This window comes from Rhinolophus sinicus, linkage group LG11 (genome assembly GCF_036562045.2).
Source record: "Rhinolophus sinicus isolate RSC01 linkage group LG11, ASM3656204v1, whole genome shotgun sequence".
NCBI lineage: Eukaryota > Metazoa > Chordata > Mammalia > Chiroptera > Rhinolophidae > Rhinolophus > Rhinolophus sinicus.
Window position 1 is genome coordinate 42,029,996 of NC_133760.1, and position 16,499 is coordinate 42,046,494.

The 16,499-nt window shown below is 42.9% G+C and overlaps 1 long non-coding RNA gene across 1 annotated transcript in view; it reads left to right on the top strand.

Moving 5' to 3' along the window:
* Positions 1-1,583: 1,583 nt before the first annotated feature.
* The window catches only part of LOC141567511 (uncharacterized), an 83,852-nt gene continuing 68,936 nt past the window's right edge, over positions 1,584-16,499 (top strand). The window contains exons 1-2 of the long non-coding RNA XR_012490177.1: positions 1,584-1,717; positions 3,997-4,129. This is a non-coding gene — a long non-coding RNA (uncharacterized LOC141567511). The remainder of the gene's footprint in view (positions 1,718-3,996; positions 4,130-16,499) is intronic.

Genomic DNA, 16,499 nt, shown 5'->3' on the forward strand with positions numbered 1-16,499 from the left:
CAATATATAAAGAACATTCATGAATCAATAGTAAAAAAATACAAATAATCCAACTTTAAAACGGGTAAAACAAAACTTAAAAAGGCCAAAAGGCTTGAGCTGGCCCTTCATAAGAGAAGATACATGAATGACCAATAAGAATATGAAATGATGCTCGATATTGTTGTTCATCAGAGGAATACAAGTGGAAACTGCAATGGGACACCACTCTGCGGAACGACTCATTTTACGAAGTGTGGGAGAGCTATCGCTGTGGCCCTCCTCATCTCCCAGCTCCAGCTGTTGTTTCTCCTTAATATTTCCAGTGACTCTTTCCTTTGCCCCACACCAGTGCTTTCTGCCTTGGGACAGCCTCGCCCCAGCTCTTCATTCACGCTTGCAGCAGCTTCCTTCCTTCCCCAGCTCCCTGGCTCCAGCCCCTCTCCTTCCGCTCTTCTTCACTCTGTTGCAAAGCTGGCCGAGTCCCTCCCTGTCCCATGTTCTTGGTGCATGTCCCGTGCCTACAGGTGGAGTATGCCCTCTCCCAGCATCGTTGCCCCTCCAAAACCTCCACGTTCTGGCCTCGTCTCTGTTCCAGCCCAGACACATCACTTCTACAGATTCCCAAATACTCTGGCTCCGCATCCGTTTGTTTGTTTCTCCCGGAGCTCCTCCCAGCCCATCCCCATCACCCTCAGGATAAGCACTAAACTCCTTGCTGTAGTCTCCAAGACCCTGCCTGGGTAGGTACACACTTGGTCACTCTTGTCGCTCTAGCCACCCTGACCCTCACCTGGACTGACTCACTACTGGGAGCTTTATACACGTAATGGTCAATAGTCCATCTAGACAGCTAACCTCCTTTTTGTGTGTGGCTTGAACTATATAAGAAACACTAGGTCATTCCCTTCTAAGTGGTAAAGAAGCCTCTTTTCTTTTAGTTTTGCTGCTGGCCTCTGTCTCCCTTTCCCTGCCATTCATATCTGCACATCGGGAATATTGAAGGATCCCAGAGTCCCATTTCCTCTGAGGGCTGTGAAGAGGACCAGGATCGTGGGTCCTATCCACCACCACCCCCATAAGCCAATTAGCCTCACACTCTAATCCCGTGTGGCCCAGCACTGACCGACTTCTCACAGACCCGTGAGGTTGGTCACGCAGGGGCTGTGGTCAGGGGCAGCGGATTTTCTAGGCTTGGGAGTACAAGCCCAGACTCGTGCCTGTGAATGGCCCATGGTCTTTAGAACTTAGAACAGTGTGTGTCTTTGTTTGGGGAGGATGACTCCTCCATCAGAAGACCCACCTCTGGGGCTGATGGCATGGTGACTCAGCGCCCAAATGCTCTTTGTTTCAAGCTTTGTGGGATACTGCGAAACTCAAATAGAGTTTAACACAGTTGGACTCGAGCTTTTCTCCTACATCCGTTCCTACACCCCGTTTTTCTCTCCAACAGGAGAAACTGAGCACAAGAACCATCCGGAAGCAGTGCTCACTCCATACATGAAAGGAGCTGTTTGGAAGGGCTTCCGCTCAAGCAGACCTGGGCCCGACGCAGCATGTGGCATCACCAGCTCTTCAGCTGTGAGCACTGATTAGTCCTTAATCTGCATCAGTCCCTGTGGCACCTGCGAGGGGAGAAAACCCAGCAGAATATTATCAGTCACCTGGAGATGGGTTAAGAGCAGTCTAGAGTGACACAGAGTGGTACATCCTATCCTGCAGAGTGGATCGCTTTTAAGTAAGTTACAAGGCTTCTGTTGCAATTATGACTTTATTCAAATCAATACTCACGAAGCCCGGAAATAGAGATGGAGAGGCCGTAAGCCAACGCACAGCATGCCCATAAGTATGCACGAGTGTCTCCAGTACTGAATCTATTGCTCCCGTGAAGTCAGCATAAATATGTGAGGTACTTCACAACGCCCCGCTGCATGTGTATTGGCAATTTGTCAGCATGCTGGCAGCGGGAATCGAATGCAGAAGTGCCTTGTGTTCGGCAGATGCCGTTTTTTTTCAGAATACCAATACAGGAAATTGCTAAATCTGGTTAATTCTTTGGAATTAAAATTACCCACATGTTTTCCTGAATGACAACTATTCCCCACCTTTCTCTGCCCTACACTGGTCACAGGGTTCCTCACAGTCTTAGCTTTCTCTCCAAAGGCTAGCCTACTTGGATGGGTATCTTTTGTTTGTTTCACCCCATCGCCCCTCTGATAACCATCTCAATTTTCGTCCAGGGTAATTGCCCCACCCATATCCTCAGCCAATGTAGTTTAGGTGGTGTTGACTGCACCTCCAGCCTGTGTTTTGATCTGGCCAATCAAATAATCACATTTCTCTGACCACAGTGATTGGCTCAGAGACAGGCATGTTACTCAATTTGGGCCAATGACAGTCAAGCCTAGGAATTTTGCTTAAGCTCCTTGGAGAAGAGAAGCTCTCTCTTTCTGCCAGATGTGGAGCTATGTAGAGTGAGCCTGGAGCTGCTGGGGAACCGGCCATGGAGAAAACCTGCCTGAGATTGAAGTCAACACAGAGGAAACCAGAATCAAGAGGTGATGAGAAACCAAGTCTGGATGACATTGAGCCACTGGATCACGCTATCCCTGAAGATATCTTAATTTTTTTTATTATAAGAACACATTTAAAAATTATTATTATTTTGTTAGGCAATTTGAGTTGTGTTTTCTATTACAACTGAAAATCTCCTGATATGCCCTAAATCCCAGGAACATATGCATTATATCTTTCTAGTGCCCATGTTAGGTAGATGAGTGAATCTAAATGTCTCCATAAGTAAAAAATAAGTAGTGCTTTTAAGAGGAGAATGGGATGTTGGTGCAGACAGAGGGCTGTGGATCTGTCATGGGCATCTATGAAATTACTGTCACTCATCTGTGGGCTTCCCCTCACCTATTCATTCTCAATTCCATGTAGTAGTGATACTTGACTTTCCCACTAGACACATGTCTTGGTTGTCTCTGGGTTCCAGCACTTAGGGCACTGCTTGGCACGGAGGAGATGCTTGGTGTGTGACTTTGGGAAAAGCACGTAGCTTCCCTGGGCCTCTGCCTCTTCATCTGTAAAATGGGCTTCCAGTAGAGGTGTTTACTAAGGCTTTGTATTCAGTAGAGGGAATGACGCAGAGGCAGCCCTGATGCTATGAGAGAAGAAACCAAGGTCACAAACAAGTAAAACTACCTTCTGTTCAGGTACTATAGATGGAGCTAAAATATGAACTCCGATATTTTGGTCCTATTCCAGTACTATCTCCATATCCAGTATTTTCCACGAGGAAGGGAGACTTGCTTCTTCTCACATTTCCCTGAATTCCTTTCAGGGAGAGCGTCCCTCCTTGTCTCCCTGTTCTAGCGCATGTGTCGTGAGTTTGTGTTACTTTCTGCAGGGATGGGAATGGGGGTGGGGGAGAGACTCGCTTTGATCTGCTATGTGTCACTGGACCGTCTTAGCTCCCTCAGCCACAAAGCCACGCAGAACTCCTGTGCCGTGTGTGCCCATCTCCAGAGCAAGATGAAGCTCTGAGTCCCATGTTAAGGTTATGATCATAATCACAGCGAATCACCGCTCTGCTGTGTCGCGGTCTGTACTTCCTTGAGCTTCGCGTCTGAGCTATCAGGTTTCCCATGACCCCTCGATGCCGTCTCGCCAGCACACTAGGTTCAAAATGGCACCACGCAGTGCACTTCAAGGTTGTGTCTCCGCTGTTGTAGCAGCTGTAACACTTGTCAAATAACACACATGCCCCCTGAGCATCTCCCAGTGATTTCAGCCTGAAAGGACAGGTTAAGGGATGATCACTCTTTGCGGGGAGATATTTTGTCTGCTAAATGGTTTTCAGTGAAACAATCAAAGCTGCCGTGTACAGCTCCAAAGTGCGGGCAGGGATGAAGTCGGGGAAGGGCTGGGGTTTATGTTCAATCTGGCTTGGGTTACAGCTACACGGAGGCGAAAATGCAGCTGCAGAAATGACTGCTCTTCTTGCTTTTAATGCAGGAATGGACAGCGTACTGGGCAGCTGGCAAAACTCAGCACCAGGGGACATCAGTCCTTTCAGTGCGTCTACGTCCAGCACCTGGCCCCACTCCTACTTCCCAGAAGTGGAGGACGACATCTCCCCAATGAACAGGTGAGGCCCAGGACGGCAGAGATTCTGCTCTTGTCGTTAACTGTTTCCCTTATGCCTAGAGCGGTGCCTGGCATGCAGTAGGTGCCCGTAAATACTTGCTGAGTGACAGGATTACTCAGTCCACATGTACAAATATCCTTTGGGTGCTTACAGTACTGGGAAGGGAAAATGTAATGCCCAAGAACTAATGATTGCACACTTGGAGAGAAGAGTAGAATCACCCCTGCCACCACAGCCTTGCTTTTATTAATATGTGTAGATTTAAAAACTTTAAACTCTGCCATCTCTGGTGTGTGACAAGTCCATGCCCTTAAACAACATGATACCGATCGTCCGCTGACCAGAGTCCGTGTTCTGGTGGCCCTTAGGCTGGGTCTGTGCAGCTCACACACTTGTATGGATTTGGCCTGCATTGCATTTAAAACACAACTACATTACATGGCAGGATTTCACATCTGGGAGACTTTATATTAAAGCATGGATTTCTGGGTTTCCCTCGATAATGGGAAGGCACCCACATTCCTGCAGGGTAAGAGTTGGCTGGAGCTGAGACGTGGATGGTCCCATGAGATGAGCCGTCGTGTGGCCTCCAGTTTGCCCTCGTCCTTACCTGGGTCACCTCACTAGCTGTCATAACCTACCTGCCCCTGAGGACTTTCAAGTTTGCTGCAGGGTGTGACACGTAGGATGTGCAGAGGGAATTCTGTCCATGTGAATTTGGGCTGGGAAACAGTCCTGAAAACTGTCCTTCAGGGCCTTGATATTTGTGAAAAGGCAAGCATTTTGTTAAGGATTAGGAAAACACAGAAGCATGATTGCAGGTACAGATGACATTACATTTGCCAACTGACAAGAGCAGGTTGCAAACTTCAATATGGATGTATGCCGTAAAAACGGAGAGCACGTCTTTCTTAGGACACCTTGAGGTCACAGCCAGTGCCACCTTGCAGGGCAGTTTTTCATGGTAAAAACACCAATTTGTCTCAGATACTGGTGCCTCCTAAAACTTTGACTTGAATATATTTTTAAAAATATGTTCAATGCCACTTTTGTTATTTTGGATGAGAATTCAATCTTACCAGCCGTGGTGTTGCCTGCCATATTTTTTCGCCACCCCAGGAACTGTATATACACCCTGTCGATGACAGGAGATGACCGTGTGGGGTTCAGAGTCACGTTGCAGAGTTCAGGCTGCAGGGACTCAGCACAGGGGTGAGCTTGGAGTGGATCAGAGTCTAGGAGGAGGCTTCAAGGGTGCCAGGAAACTGGGCCCTGAATTCCCAGAGTGACACAGGATTGCACTAATTGGGAGTAGCAACAGGGACGTGAGAGAGGAGGTGGGCTTTGGTACTGTGTCTGCCAGGCTTTTGGAGGCAGTGCTGTCTAATGGTTAAGGGCCCACGCTTTGGAGTCAGGCTGTATTCACATAACGTGTTGACTCTTCTGTGTTACCTTGGATAAGTTACTTAACTTTGCTCAGCATCAGCAACTATGTGAATGGCCTTTTCTCCCCCAGAGGCTGTTGTAAGTATACAATGAGTCTAAAGCATGCACTGTGCTTAAGCGTGCCAGGTACACCGCAATTCTGGCCCTCACTGCCCTGGCACACCATACGTGCTGCGTAACTGCCGGCAGCCATGACCAGACTGGATAGGCATGGAGGGCAGGTGTGCCCCAGGGAGCAGCTGGAGAACGAAGCTGGTCCTCACACTGTGTCTTCCCTTTGAGCTTCAGATAAATCCTGACACACATTTGGTGCAGGGTAAAGTCTGTCACTTTCTGGAAGATAAGGGCCTAGTCTCATCGTCTTTTGTGCCTGCCACAGGGTAAATACTTGTACTTATGACTTACAAATATTGGCTAGTTGATTCCCTTCAAAGTCTCCAATCCTGTCCTAGATCAAGTCAATCAAATTTTTCAAGAGAATGAAGAAATTCCAATTTGGAGGTAAGGCTTCCCACTGATTTTTAAAAAGCAAACTTTGTGTGGGTCCATAAAACATACCCTCAGGCTGCATTCAGCCAGTGGGCTACTGAACTTCTGGGCTAGCTCCTTGTAGCACATGCTGTAGCTGCCTCTGGGGCCTCATTACGTGTCCCTGTGACTGGGGTCTTTCTCAGGCTGAGGCACCCGCTGGGCTCACACACAAGGACTTCCGACTCAACCCCTTTCGGACACAGCCCACAGGATGACTGATGTGAGTGGTGGGTGAAGACCCCAGTTCCCTCAGCTGTCTGACCTGATATCTCTGAGACCCACCAGTGTTCTGCATTGGCTCCCTCCCCGTGTTCTCCAGCAGGATCAAGCCACATGCTTTATTGGGTGCCTTCCTTCCCCCATCTCACGCCTCCATTTTACGGCACAATTTTCCTGTGAATCCTTGTCACAGGGTCTACTTCCAAGGGAGCCCAAAATAAAAGTATTCTCTTGGTCACTTGGGAAAACTGCGTCTTCCAGACTGTCTGTAGGTGGCATTGGCCAGGCCTTGCAAAATGGAGTGACTTTGGGGCCCAAGGGCCTGTTTGGGGTCAAAATAAGGGTTCATGATCAGCCTAAGCTTTTAGAAAAGTCCCTCATCATTTTGGAGAGTGAGGGATGGGGAGGCAGAGTCTTTCGATGCCCATGCATTCATTTGCATTTAAATTTGAAGTTGAAATTCAGGCTTTTGGAAACTTTTAATTTCTGTTTAATTATAAGAATTTCACTGCGGGGTATCTATCTGATTTAAAAGAATAATTAAAATTAAGTTTAGCTGCAGTGATTTGCCACAGCGTATGTCTGTCCTTCAGAATGTTAAGCAACAGCAAATTATTTGTGGCTGGAGGTGTTCTATATGTAAATTCCTGGAAGAATAGTGTTTGGCGATGGAGAAATTCAGATTATAGAAATCACATTGCAAGTTTGCACATCAGTGCCTAATAAATGCCGTAGTTATTACCATTACTTCTTTTAATATCCTCAATTAAATGATTTCAAATAGAACAATAGATAAGCAAGATCAATTAATTTTATAAGATGATCAAAGGAATGTAGTTTGTCATTGTGAAAGCTGTAAACGTGATAATGGTTTTATCAGACAGGAAAAATAACTCCAAGTGGATCAAACTTTATTCGTTTATGCTCAGAGGGGTTTTATTTATGATTAATCAAATTGTCTTTTGTACTAGGGAGAGTTTTAGGAGCTTGCCCATTAATTTTAGGAAAAAAATAATTCAGACATTAAAATAGATGCTATTCTCGGATGGTTGTATGTCAACTATAATAAGTGATAACAACCGTCAAAATATCTTGATCCTGTAACCTGTTGGAAGGAGCTATGGGAGGGACTGGGGACCCGCCAGTGGCAAGTAACACTGACCCTCCTGAGGACTCAAAGAGGACCCAGTGTCTGTGTCTGAGGTCTAGGCTGGAGGCCAAGTGCAAGGTACAGAGTCAGCCAGTGAGTTTCTGCTCAAATGAAGGATATGCCGTCGGGAATTTGAGTGGCAGGGTGAAGGGAAGGATAATTTTTGAAAGGCTACATTTATCTGCAATGTGTTTTGAGCTTAAGAATGATTCAATTATTTACACCCCTCTGCCTTTCGAAAAGGAATTAGGTAGTTTCCCCCAAAAAGGACAGAAACAGTAAAAGAACAGAAAAAGAGCAAAGCTGAGCGATAAGGGGGTGGTAGGTAATGATTACGGTGGCTCAATCTAAGCCAAGGGAAAATATTTGCAATTAAAAACAAGTTTTAGGGGCCGGCCTGGTGGCTCAGGTGATTGGAGCTCCATGCTCCTAACTCCGAAGGCTGCCGGTTCGATTCCCACATGGGCCAGTGGGCTCTCAACCACAAGGTTGCCAGTTCAACTACTCGAGTCCCACAAGGGATGGTGGGCTCTGTCCCCTGCAACTAAGACTGAACACAGCACCTTGAGCCGAGCTGCCTCCCGGATGGCTCAGTTGTTTGGAGCACGCGCCATCAACCACAGGGTTGCCAGTTCGATTCCTCGAGTCCCGCAAGGGATGGTGTGCAGCGCCCCTGCAACTGGACCTGGAGCTGAGCTGTGCCCTCCACAACTAAGACTGAAAGGATAACAACTTGAAGCTGAACGGCACCCTCCACAACTAAGATTGAAAGGACAACAACTTGACTTGGAAAAAAAAAAAAGAAGTCCTGGAAGTACACACTGTGCCCCAATAAAGTCCTATTAAAAAAAAAAAAAAAAAGTCTCACAAGAAACAAACCCTGCTGATGCTTTCATCTTGGACTGCTAGCTGCCAGAACTGTGAGGAAAGAAATTTCTGTTGTTGAAGCCACATAATATGTAGTACTTTGCTATGGTAACTGTAGCAAACTAATACAGTAATACTGCATCTTTCTAATAGTGGCATGTAGAAACTCAAATAATCACAACAGTGATAGAATTTCACATCCTTTGCCTCTTATTTGTATTGTAATATCTTATTTAAAATAGAAAAGTAGTGATTTTTAATTTCTGGGAGGATTTTTTTCTGCAAAGGTATAAAAGTGAATACAAGCATAAATGTTCAAACAAAAAAAGGGGGGGAACAAGGTAATAGAGCAGAGAACACAAAAATAGGTACTCTGTACATTACCCTGGTTCATTGGGACCAGAAGGCTTTTGTCTGATAGGAGTAAGTCAGGAAGTTGGGAGGTATTTGTCTGTCTTAGGATGTCAGTCTCAAAGGCCAGAAATAGGACCACAACCGTAGGTTTCCATTGATAGTGTAAGTTGGATTTGTGGCTAATGACCAGTGAGCATGCCCTTGGCAACAATGCGGTTGGATGATCAAACATTGGCTTCACAACTTTTTAAGGGGCAGTTCGGTGACCTTGTGGAGAGAGAATGGCACACAGCGTCAGGCAGAGATGGCACTGTGACCATCGAGTGGCTTTCTGGCAGGCGGCCTGCTGCGTGAGCCGCGGCTGGATTTCCCCACCCCTAAGAGCCTAACGCCTGATCACTTAGCGGCTCATGGACTGTTGCCTTCCCTGCATTAGCACAGCTATTTGGGGCTTACTGGAAGTACCTTGGCACACTTTCTGATTAACCAGGCCACAGTGTTCTCTTCCTCCTCCACTGACATTCCCGGGGTTAATCTCCTATGGCTCTCAGGTCAGCTGGCAAAACGTGTGGCATGCTGCCACAGACCAGCTCCCGCTGGAACTATCAGCAGGAGAGAAAGCTCTTGGACTCAGCTGTTGCTTGAGATTCCTGGAGGATAGATATGCCAAGGAACTTTCCTGGCCCATGGTGACCCCTTCTCCAAGTCTCATGGTACTTCAAATACGGTTCCTACAGGACCCTTACATTACACTATTTCTGGGTATGCTACAAAGAGCTTGGGTTTGGGAGACCAGTTTGGGTCCAGATTCCATTTTGCCATTTACTGGTCATGAGATCCTGGGCAGATTACCTAACTTTGTTGCGTCTATTTTCTCATCTGAAAAACAAACCTCCATGAGTTGATAAATGGAAACCATCAAGGTTTGTCCTTGAATATAGACAGTTCTCTGGTCACAGTTCTATTTATAAATATGTGATAGACCCTGTTCTAGATGGTGAGCACACAGAGTGAGTAAAACACTATTCCTCGAAGAATTCTAAGTCTACTGGGGAAACAGCAAGATGCTATAACATGTGCCATGATGGAAGTATGTGTTGACAGAGCCATAGGAACAGGGAGTCTAGCTTAGCGATTTGTACACTAAAGCATGGTGTTGGCCCACTGGCTGGGGCTGAAATCAGAAGAGCCAAACTCTAATTCTGGTTGCCTGGGGTATGAGCCGTGGCCAAAGGTACTCACTTATATTTCAGCTGCCTCATCTATAAAAGGAAGAGGCTGATCTGAAGGTCCTTTATGTTCCTTGCAGATTATTAGCTCTATGGGGGCGGGCCTGCAACGTAGACCATGAGAAATTTACAGCGCTCACGAAGACTCGAATGTTAGACAGTTTACCCAAGTCTCCACCCAGAGCTCAGCCTGGAACTCTTCTGCAAAAGCTAAAGCTTTTCCATTAGCTAATCCCTAGTACCCAAACAATACAAAGGGGAGAGATGGAGTGCATAATGCATTCCTGTAAAGCAGTTGTTAACCTTGCATTACAGTCGTGTTTATAAGGGGACTGGGATGCCATTAATGTGAAGGACCCCATCCAGCCCAGTGGCTGTGATTTAGTTCAGGGGAGGTGAGCAGCAGAGGTGTCCTGGGTGCCTTGATGGCCAAGTACACTGAGTCAGGGTCACTCAGCCAGCCCAGTGTATGCTTAAGCTTACGCACTGAACTTCATCAGCAGTGTAATTCCATTTAGGCTATTACATAATTAAATTAAGACTTGCATTGTGCTTTTTAAAAGATTATGTGACCATATGTAGCTTGAACAAGGGCCAACTTTGAAAAAAGTGGTCTTTTCCACAATTCCTTTCTATTAAGTTAGGACTTTGTTATTTCTTGTTTCCTTCCCCACCCCCCCGACCCCGTAAATTTGAATCAAATCCAGTCAGTAGTTAATAAATTGATTACAGCTTAAAATATTTTTATTTTAAAATATGCTTTTAATATACTTTAAAACACAAATAAACTCTTGTGGAATCCAGATCATGTATCCAGCGTGGAGTATCAGTGATCCCACACTCGGAGAGAACAATGTGAACTAACATTTCAAACGGCTTTTTATCAAATCAGGTTCTAAAAAAGTTTTAGAGTCTGTACTGAGTAATTTAATTAGCAAGTGGTACACTTAATTCTTAAAGTAGGTCACATTAAAGAAAACAAAATCTTATGTCTAGCGTGAAGATACCATTTTCTTTTAAATTGTTTAACATTTGGGGAATGCATCTCTTGTACTCAGTAATATTAGGGAACTCAAAATAAACGAAGCCAGCAGAGAATTTTTATAGCAATTAATTTTATAGATTAATAAGAAAATACTAATAGTTTTAAGTGAAATCCAGCCATTATTTTAAAGTACTATCAACCAAAAGGGAAAATAACTGTACTTGAAGCCTAAGGAGAATGAGGCCAGTTTTTATTTTTTTAATCAGCATAAACTATTCCTTGTAAAATCTAGAGTAGTCTATGAATATGCAAGCGCTCTTATTCAGATGCATTAGAAAAACCCAAGTGCCATTAGGTAATGAAATTGACCAGAGGTATTTTCTAGTGCTTCAATTAATACCCTGGTGGTTAAACTGTAATGACCAAATTCAACTGGAGTCAAGTTCAGATGTGAATTGTACTTAAGGACCTCAGAGTCACTTCTTAGTGGATTAGTTTTGAAACACAAAAGCACTAAATTAAAATAATTGTTTGGTCTGAAAGTTTTTTTCATTGATAACCAAAATGGGTGATAACCAAAATTGATAACCTCAAACTCAAAACATTAGCCCAGAGCAGGGCAGGGCATAGGTACCTTCCCTCTGTGCCCTGTGCCTGGCACATAGTCAGTACTCAGTACACACACTGGGTGAGTACATGAAGAGTGTTCAGAAAATCAGTATGACCCGATGATCCAAAACGCTATGCTCTCCCCTGTGAGCTTTTAACATCGGCAGGCTGGCTTTGACCCAAGTTCATTGTGCTAATCTTAATCAAGTTTTTAATTTAAAAAATCTTGAAGGGAGAATACAATAATATTTTTCATTTTGAAATTTTCTAAGTAGCATAGATACTCAGTTATTCGGTTCTCACAGTAGCCCTGTAATGCACTATCCCAATTTTACATGATGATATTAAGTGACTTCCTGAGGGTTGTACGTCCTGTAGGTGGTTGAAACAGGTGAAGCCCAGTCAGCCCAGAGCCTGAAGCCGTTCTTTTGGCCTCTACATCAGGGGTCCACAAACTATGGCCCAAGGGCCGAGTCCAGCCTCTTTTTGTAAAGAAAGCTTTATTGAAACACAGCCCCACTCGTTCACGTGCGTATTGTCTACAGCCATGTACAAAAGCAGTTGAGCAGTTGCCACAGAGACCAGATGGTCGCAAAGCCTAAAGTACTTATTCTCCGATCCTTTAGGAAAAAATTGGCTGACCCCTCTTCTATACCATTTGCTTAGGAGTAAAAAGGAGTCAAGGTGACAGCTCAGAGAAGGTTCATGTCCACAAAAGCCTTCCATCGAAGTTAGCCAGAATACACCATCAGAAATCAGCGTGTCTGCCAACCGATTCAAGACACTGTGGGAAAGAGCATAAGGCTTCGAGGCCGTGCCAGGTTTGAATACTAACTCCACCAGGTCATGGGTGTATAGACTTGAGCGAGTTGAATCTTTTTTCCGAGTCCTGATTTCCCATCTGTCAAATTGGGCTGTTTATACCTCCCATGCTGAGTTGTTTTAGGGGATTAAATACGATAATGCCTTACAAGGGTGTATGAGGCCCAACCTCAGCGGGCTCCTCATTACCTCTCAGCCTCTTTCTTCTGTTGCTCTGCTCTCCTGCTCACATTATCTTAGTCATGATGGCCTTCCTGGCGTCACCTGAATGAGCCAGGCTCCCTCTTTCCTCAAACACTTTGTGCTTGCTGTTCCCTCTTTTCAGAACTCTATTCCCTTACTCCCTCATCTCCTTCAGGTCTTTACTCAAGTGTCACCTTCTCAACGAGGCCGTCCCCACCCCTCTCTCCCAGACGCCCCCCTCTGCCCTAAGCCACTGCCATATACTCACATATACTGCTTGTCTGCTATCGTGCTGTATTTTTCTTCTAAGCATCTACCATCACCTAACATACTATATATTTTTACCTAATTGTCTTGTTTGCATCTGCATTTCTGTCACTGTTGTTTACTGCTGTGTCTCTAGCACCTAATAAATGCTCAATAAATATTTATTAAGGAAATAAACGTAGATAGAGTTACAGGCCTGAGCACTGAGGGGAACCCTTCAGGCTTCGTCCTGAGAAAGGCATTTCAAGAGAGACATAGGAAGCACCAATGTTACAGCCAAAGAAATGGTGGGAACACTTCCGAATTCCCAAGAAAATATTAATAGCGAGGTCACGTCGGGGCTACGCGTGTGCGTGCTGCTTCATTCTAAAGAGACCCCTGTTCTCGATTCTTACTCAAAGGGTGTCTTTTTGTCATTCCTGGTATTACACTGTCAGGTGAGGCATCCTTGGTGAGCAAGAAACTGTCCTGTGTTAGTGGCCTCACTGAGGCCTGGAAGTCCACAGCTGCTTGATATTTCCAGTAAACAAATGTCTTTGTGCTGGCGAAAGCAATGTCGTGGGACACGTCTTTCCAGTAGCTGATGAAATGGCAATTGCATTTTCCAAGGTGCATTTTTCTCAGACGAAAATCACAACCAAAATTCAGTTTCACTAGATAGACTTGAAGTTCGTGCTTTGTTTTGATTGGGCACATGAAGACGATGATCGTGGTGGTGATGAACGTAGCTGAGAATTACTGAGTCCTTGCTTCATCATTTTCCCACCCTCCACATAAATTTCCGGGTCCACTTGTCACTTTTTGAGAAAGAGCTGTTGGAATTTTTATTGGAATTTTATTGAATTTATTGATTTATTTAAGGGTGATTGTTACCGCTGTACTATTGAGACTTCTTCCACAACACATTTTGAATTTATTTAAACAGAATTTTATAATCTTCCCTAAAGCTTTATAATTTTCCTTGGAAAGGTTTTGAACATTTTTGGATATATTTAATCCCAGGAACTTCATAATGATAGTCTTTAAATTATATTTTTGATAGTTGACACTGATATACAAGTACTTAACTACTTTTGGTATATTGATCTTGTATCTGGAAACTTGATTGCACTTTTTTATAGTTTGTCCATTCTTTTGGATTTTCTATGTAGACAATTATATTGATAATGTAATTTTTATTTCTGCTTTTCAAATTCTTTTCCTTCTTTATTTTGCTTATTTTCTCACGCTTTGTAAAACATCCAGAACAGTGTTGAGTACAAATGGTAACGGAGGTCCTTTTTGCCTTGTGACTGACTTAAACTGCATGTAATGCTTCTCAAGTTTTACCTCCCTGTGTAGTATTTGCTAAGAACTTTTGGTAGGTACGTTTATTAAGATAAAGCCGTTCTCTTCAATTTCCAGTTTGCATGACTTTTGTCATGAATAAGAGTTGGGTTGAATTGGAATTTTCTTTCTGCATTTATTATTATGCTTATTTTTTTTCCCTTTAATCTATCAATATGATGAATTGCATTAGTACATTTTCTAGTCTTAAACTGTCCTTGATGGGATTAATTCTACTTGCTTATGAATTTTTTCCTTGCTAGATTTTTTTAAAGGATTTTTACATCTATATTCATAAATAAGATTTTCACATAATTTTACTTTTCTGTAGTGTCATTGTCTTGTTTTGAGGTCAGGATTATCTAGTGTCATAAAAAGATTTGGAAAATTTTCTACCTTTTTCTGTTCTGTTGTTTATAAATTGTGTATAATTGAACTTATTAGTTCTCTGATGATTTGATAAAACACACCTAAAAAGCCATCTGGGCCTGGTGTTTCTGGAAAGTAATTTTATGACTACCAGTTATATTGATTTGATGTACTGTTCAAATTTTGTTTTTTCTTGAGTGAATTTTGGTTATTATATCTTTCTAGAAATTTTCCATTCCCTCTGAGTTTTTAAATTTATTCACAGAAAGCTGCTCATGATATTCTCATCATTTTTAAAAGTTCTATAGTCATAGTTCTGTTCCCCTTCTTTTTAATATTGTTCATTGGGTCTTCTCCCTTTATTTTATTGATAAATCTTGCCAGAATTTTCTGTTAGTTTGTTCAATCTTGCCAGAATTTTCTGTTAGTTTGTTCAGAGAAGCAGCTTTTAATTTTGTTAATGAAAATATTGTATTTTGCATTTTATTAATTTTTGTTTTTCACTATTTCTTTTTCCTGTTATCATTAGACTTGCTCATTAGCTAAGTTCTTGCTTAGCTCATTAATTCTTCTATAATATGGGACTTCAGGGCTATAATTATTAAACTTAGTGTAGTTTTGTCTTTGTCGAATGAGTTTTGATAAGTAGTCTTATGTCATTCAGTTCTAAATATTTCACTATTTTCATATAAATTCTTTCTGACCCTTGGCTATGTAGGAGGCTTCGGTTGTTTGCATCGTTGTTGTTGTTTAATTTCCAAATATGTACTGAAGGTGGCTCTTTCTTTGTAACATGTGTGTCATGGCCGTAGAATGTGGTCTGTATGAAGTTCACCAATTTGCTCCTTATGCGTCTGGAGCTCCACTGATTCCTTCTAGAGTCAGTTTCTTCTTTCTCCACAGTGTCCCTTGGTCACAAGGATATTTGGGGAGTAAACTCGCTCAATCTTTGTCTAAAAACTTTTATTTGATCTCCACTTTTAAGTAACAAATTGTGCATACTTTGAAAATTATTTTTCTTCAACAGCGTGAAGATTTTAGCCTATTGTTTACTAGCCCTGTTGCTTCTAATGAGCCTCCTGCTGTCCTTTTCCCTTGCTTTGCCTTTTTGGATTTTCCCCGTGTCTGTGGTATTCTGTGCTTGTCTTACTACGTGGCGGAATATGGGTTTCTTTCATTTATCCTTCCCAGTGTTTAATGTGCGTCTTTTATTTGGGGTCTCGTGGCTCCTAAGCTCTCAGAAACGCTCAGCCTTCATCTGCAGTTCACACGTAACGTTCTCTCCGTCTTCCTATTCTCTCCTCTAAACCCCTCTCAGATGTATTTCAGTCATCTGATTGCATCCTCTGTGTCTCTTAACCTTTCTTCCACATGATCCATCTTTCTATGCTTGCACACTCCACCCGCTCTAACTTTCTCAGATCTATCTTATGGGTCACTAATTTTCTCCTCAGCTGTATTTAATTTGTTACTTTACTAGTCCTTTGAAATTTGTCAGTGAATGTATTTTTCATGTCAAATGTCAATGAATGTATTCTTCACAAATAGAAAGCTATTTATCAGAGCAATATTTCTAATTTGAAATTTTAGAAACTGCCTAAATATCCAGCAATTATAACCTAAATGATGATAAACTAAATTATAGTGCATCCATTACATAGGTAATTGTGTAGCTATTATAATTACAGAGCATGAAGCAAACAGTAAACAAAACTCATTAGAATAAAAACATAAAATTAGGTGTATGCTTTCCATGTGAACATATGCAAAAGTAAAAGTAAATACACAAAACAATAATAGTTGTAGGAGGGTTGATTTCATTGCAGGTAACCTTTTTCCTTCCCCTAACATTCTGTAATGATGTTGTATTATTTTTACTATTAAAAATAGTTCCTTTAAACACTTCACTTTACCAATATGGATACAGATTCTAAATATGAGGTCAGAATTCTTGCTTAAATATGTCTCTACTGTTTAACAGAAATCTATTTTTGGATACCAGCTGATATTCAA